This window comes from Triticum dicoccoides, chromosome 2B (assembly GCF_002162155.2).
Source record: "Triticum dicoccoides isolate Atlit2015 ecotype Zavitan chromosome 2B, WEW_v2.0, whole genome shotgun sequence".
NCBI lineage: Eukaryota > Viridiplantae > Streptophyta > Magnoliopsida > Poales > Poaceae > Triticum > Triticum dicoccoides.
The window spans coordinates 295,968,509-295,974,508 of NC_041383.1; positions in this window are offsets into that span (position 1 = coordinate 295,968,509).

Sequence of the window (6,000 nt, forward strand, 5' to 3'; positions counted from 1 at the left end):
TAGCTCGCCGCCGGCCATCTCCGGTGCCGGATCCGGCCGGGGCCACCCCGGCTCCGTCGTCCCCGGTCTCCTCCGGCCTCCCCGCGCCCTCTCCGACCATCTCCGGCCACCTCCACGTTCATCTCCGGCGAGGTCCGGGAAGATGGATGAGATCCACCAAGCCACCAACCAAACACCTCCGCCGTCCCGATCCGCTCCGTCCCGGATCCCTCCGTCCTGCGTTGACTTTCGCAGAGGTAAAAATCCACCAAGTCCCCAGATCTATGACATTTTTTATGCCCTATTCATCATGCTGTAACTTGTTGCTTACTGCTCTGTTTTGTGCGTGTAATATGTCAAATTGTTCGCCTCAACGAGTACTTCATTTCATTCCATTGCATCATGTTCATTTGAGTCCATCTTGATGCCTGAATCATCGTTGCAAGAGTGCTATATGATGTTGTCTGCTGTCTGTTAACAGAACATGCTCATTTGTCATTTTTGCCATGTTTGATGTATGCATCCTATGAGGTTGATGTCTACATGTGTTTTGATCTATGCCATGCCATCTTTACAGTGGTGTATGCCGTGTATTTTTGTGCTCAATGTGGTGACTAGCATAGGCATGCAAAATAGGCTTCGTGATGTTGCTGATTTCAGTCCCTGTTCTGCTGTTATTTTTATGCCATGTAAACTTGATGCTACAGAGATATCCAAACATATTTTGAGATACTTCAGTAAGGATGTTTTGAATATATGGTTTTTCTTTATCCATTCATGCCCCTGTTTGCAATTATGGAGTAGTCTAGCATGTCATTTTCGTGCTCTACTTTTGCTACAAAATGTTTCCTGGCAGATTATTTACATGTTATTCAATTTTGCCAAGGTTGTTGTAGTTGATCCTTGCATGCTATGAACTTGTTTTTGCCTTGGTTTGTTTCATAAACATGCCTTCTTGCTGATTCTATAATTATCTTGTCATGCAATGACTTGTGGTGAGTGAATCGAGCTTGTTAAGTAGGGTACTTGCTATTGCTGTTTTGCTAGGTTGAATCTGTTATTTCGTGATGCTATGTAAACCTGCTGCTACAAGTCATTCTATGCATAATCTGGAGATGTTCACTAAGGGTGTTTTGTTCTACATGTTATGCTCTATCTATGCATGCCCCTGGTTGCATTTATAGCATGCTGTAGCTTGTTGTTTCCATGCTCCAAAGTTGCTAAATAATGTTGCTGTCAGCCTGTTAACATTAAGTTCAGTTGTTGCCATGTGTTTTGCTAGTGATCCATGCACCCTATGAACTTGCTCTTGCCATGCTTAGCTTCATAAACATGTAATCTTACTTTTGGTTGCCTTGCCATGCCATGTATTGCTCTGTGGTGAGTGTTACAAGCTCATCTACATGCCTACTTATCGTTGTTCCTGCCATGTTGGAATCTGTAATATAACTTGCCATGTTTACATGGGTGCCATCATATTTTCTGATCCATTTTGGCTCATGGTTAGTAAGGGACTTTTGTTCTATGCAATTAGTAGATTCATGCCATGCCTTTGTTTGCCATGATAAGTTCCTGTAACATGTTGTTTGATAGCTCTAAATATTGCAACCTGATGTTATTTTCTGCAAAGTCTGAACTGTTATTATTTGCAATCTTGCCATGTGTGTTTGAGCATGTTCTAGTGATTTCTGGAGATAGCTCAGTGTTCATGTTTTGTTATGCTTTACCTGTACATCATGTCCATGCCTTTTGTTTTTATGTTGAGGTCCTGTAGCATGTTGTTTTGATGCTTGCAAGATGCCTAGTTGTTGTTTTGGACAGATTGTTGCTATAACTTGTATAGTGTTTGTGTGTTGAACCGTTGCTCCGTTTTGAGTGTGCTATATATGAAACTTGCTTGTTTTTGCATGTAGTTTCATATTATCATGTTGAATCCTTGTTTTGGTGTGTTTGCTTGATGTTTGAATGCATTTTGCATCAATGCCATGTTTAACTTGTTTTGCTCATATCTTCTAGGCCGTAGCTCCGAACTAGATGAACTTCATATGTAACTTGACTAGAATCTCGTGTAGATCATCTTGGTGCATCTTAACTTGCTGTTTATCAACTTGAACATAAGGTTTATTCAGATCTGGACCAATTTCGAAATATGCATACGAGGACTTACCGGAATTGTTATATGTTGTTCCCGGCCTCATTTAAACTTGCCTTGATGTGTTGCTCTTGTTTGCATCATCTCTTGCCATGAGTAGCTTCATCTAGCTTTGTCATGCATCATGTTTGGTTGTGCATCTTGCCTTGTTCTTGTGTGGTGTGTTTACTATGTTGTGTGCTTCTTCTTGATAGTTCCTGTTTCGTTGCGTTCGTGAGGATTCGTTCGTCTATGCTTGGTTCGTCTTCGTGGCTTCATCTTCTTCATGGACTCGTTCTTCTTCCTTGCGGGATTTCAGGCAAGATGACCGCTACCCTGGATCTCACTACTATCATTGCTATGCTAGTTGCTTCATTCTATCGCTATGCTGCGCTACCTATCACCTGTTTATCAAGCCATCCCAAATTGCCATGAACCTCTAACCTTTGGCACCCTTCCTAGCAAACCATTGCTTGGCTATGTTACCGCTTTTGCTCAGCCCCTCTTATAGCGTTGTTAGTTGCAGGTGAAGTTGAAGATTGCTCCATGGTGGACAGGTTTATGTGGGGATATCACAATATCTCTTATATTATTAATGCATCTATATACATGGTAAAGGGTGGAAGACTCGGCCTTATGCCTGGTGTTTTGTTCCACTCTTGCCGCCCTAGTTTCTGTCATACCGGTGTTATGTTCCCGGATTTTGCGTTTCTTACGCGGTCGGGTGATTTATGGGACCCCCTTGACAGTTCGCTTTGAATAAAACTCCTCCAGCAAGGCCCAACCTTGGTTTTACCATTTGCCTCACCACCATCTATACCCTTCCCTTGGGTCGGCCAACCCGAGGGTCATCTTTATTTTAGCCCCCCCGGGCCAATGCTTGTCTAAGTGTTGGTCCGAACTGAGCCGCCTGCGGGGCCCCCTCGGGGAAACTTGAGGTCTGGTTTTACTCGTAGCCTGTCTCATCCGGTGTTGCCCTGAGAATGAGATATGTGCAGCTCCTATCGGGATTGTCGGCGCATCGGACGGTCTTGCTGGTCTTGTTTTACCATTGTCGAAATGTCTTGTAAACCGGGATTCCGAGTCTGATCGGGTCTTCCTGGGAGAAGGTATATCCTTCGTTGATCGCGAGAGCTTATCATGGGCTAAGTTGGGACACCCCTGCAGGGTTTAAAATTTCGAAATCCGTGCCCGCGGTTATGGGCAGATGAGAATTTGTTAATGTCCGGTTGTAGATAACTTGACACCAGATCCGAATTAAAATGCATCAACCGCGTGTGTAGCCGTGATGGTCTCTTTTCGGCGGAGTCCGGGAAGTGAACACGGTTTCTGGGTTATGTTTGACGTAAGTAGGAGTTTAGGATCACTTCTTGATCATTACTAGTTGACGACCGTTCCGCTTGCTCTCTTCTCGCTCTTATTTGCGTATGTTAGCCACCATATATGCTTAGTCGCTGCTGCAACCTCACCACTTTAGCCCTTCCTTTCCCTTTAAGCTTTGCTAGTCTTGATACCCATGGTAATGGGATTGCTGAGTCCTCGTGGCTCACAGATTACTACAACAACAGTTGCAGGTACAGGTTATGCGATGATCATGATGCGAGAGCGATGCTTGCTTGCTTGAGTTCTTCTTCTGCTTCTTCTTCGATCAGGGGATAGGTTCCAGGTCGGCAGCCTGGGTTAGCAGGGTGGATGTCGTTTGAGTTTCTGTTTGTGTTTCATCCGTAGTCGGATGGTGCTCTTATGTAAGATGATGTTGTATTCGTGTGGCATTGTACGCCTTATGTATGTATCCCCATCTATTATGTAATGTTGATGTAATGATATCCACCTTGCAAAAGCGTTTCAATATGCGGGTCTATCCTTGGTGGGACCTTCGAGTTCCTTTTGGATAGGGTCGCATATTGGGCGTGACAAGTTGGTATCAGAGCCACGACCGACCCTAGGAGCCTCCTTGATTGATCGTGTACTTTGGCCGTTGTTGAGTCTAGAAGAAAACCTTTTCTGAGTCTACTTATATCGGAGAGTAGGAATTCTTTTTACTCCTCAGCCCTTCGTCGCTCTGGGAAGGAATCTTGACGTAGGTGTTTTGAATTACTCCTCTTCCCCTTCAAATTTTTCTTTAGGATAACGCAGTTGGTTTTCCGGTCGTTGGTTCTCAGCTCTTTTCATCCAGTGCATTTCTCGTCAAGTTGACTCGAGCCTCTTCATCTTTGCATTCAATCCTCAGTGGTTTTGTTTTCCCACCCGCCCTCCCCTTTTCTCCTTGGAGTCGGAGTCCGTAATCGAGTATCCATCCTACTCGTGTGAAGCTTTTGCTTTCTTTAAACCGGTGTCTTCTCTTCAAGTTATTCATCGATTTCCCCTTCCAAGTTGCCTTTGTTTTCCCGCCCTCCCACCCTCTTCTTCCCGGAGTCCGAGTCTCTTTCGACCATCAATTTCATTCGTGCGGAGCCTCTTCAGTCTTTTGTAAATTATCTCAACCGGTGAATTCTCGTCTCGTTCGTCATTCTTCATCTCTTTTTCTTTCCGGTGGTTTCAATTCAAGTTTTCGGTAGATCATATCCTTTCCCTCGGCTCAAGTGTTCTCCTTGCTCGTTCGCCTCTCGCCAGTTTATCCTTTCGGAGTGTTCAAGACATCTCAGGAGATTCGTCTGTGTTTGAATTAATTCGAGGTTGTCACCTTATTCAAATATTTCAATCGTTCCGGTACATCATTTATCTGTTCAACAATCCTTTTCAACGGTGTTTTCTCTTTAGTGGGCCCTAACCCACAGGTCTTTTCCCAGGATCTTACCTGACTCTTCTATTTTCCCGGAGTTATTCTCAAATTCTTTTCAAGTGGGACGTAAGAATGGATTTCATCAGTCACATGCCTTTTTCCAAGATCAATTTGAAATCATTTTCATTGTTGGCTCAACCCCTTCGCTTTTCATTCTCCCGAAGTATCTCAGTAATTTTGGTGGTGTTTCTCGTCATCATTTGAAGATCGAAGAAGAGTTTTTCCTCTAAATCTTGTCGGTTCTCTTGAAGTTTCGTGGTTCTAACTTCATGTTATCCTCTCGAATTATTCCATTCGTCAGATATTCTTTTCTTAACCATCCGGAGTATTTCAGGAGTTGATTTCTGTTTCTTTTCGCCGGAGGCCATCATTCCAGTTATCGTTCTCTATTTATCCCGGTGCTTCATTCAAGTGTTCCTTAATCAGTTCATGATCTCTTTGTCCTTTGCATCTAAATCCCCTCTAGCATATTTGTTCTTCTAATTCTTCCCGGTGATTCATTCTCTTTCATCAGTCATTTTCTAATTTTAACGGTGGTTCGTTCAAGATTCTTTTTCCTTGATTATCATTTCAATCCATTCGTTCTTTCAATCCTACCGGTGGTTCATGAAGACCTTCTCAAGTCTGCGATATGTCACTTCTCAATCCTTTTCAAGAAGAATAAGTAGTATGCTAAATCCATTGCTTGTCATCAACTTAATTTGATGAAGGATAAGCATACAATAAATCTTATTCTTATTTCATCGTCTAGTAATCCCTTTCCTTCGGAGTTTGTTCTTGATGAATAAATTCTAGTTCCAGGTGCTTTCATCTTTTCTTTCCCGGAGTTCAATTTTCCTCGTCCATTTCGTCGGAACCCCCACTTAAATCACCGCAAGGCTCATCTTATTATTTTCCTTCTTCTATCTCATCATCCTTTTGTCACCGGAGATCTTCATGGTGATTCTTCATGATTTAATTCATTCTCAAGAGTTCATCAAGGTTCTTGTTGGTGGAGTTCAAGTATCTTTTCTTCTCGCGTCTTGAAGTGCAAATAATTCTTCCTTTTCTTTTGAAGTGGAGTTTTGCATTTCTTCGTTCTTCTCAGATATTCAAGCTTTTGGTTGTG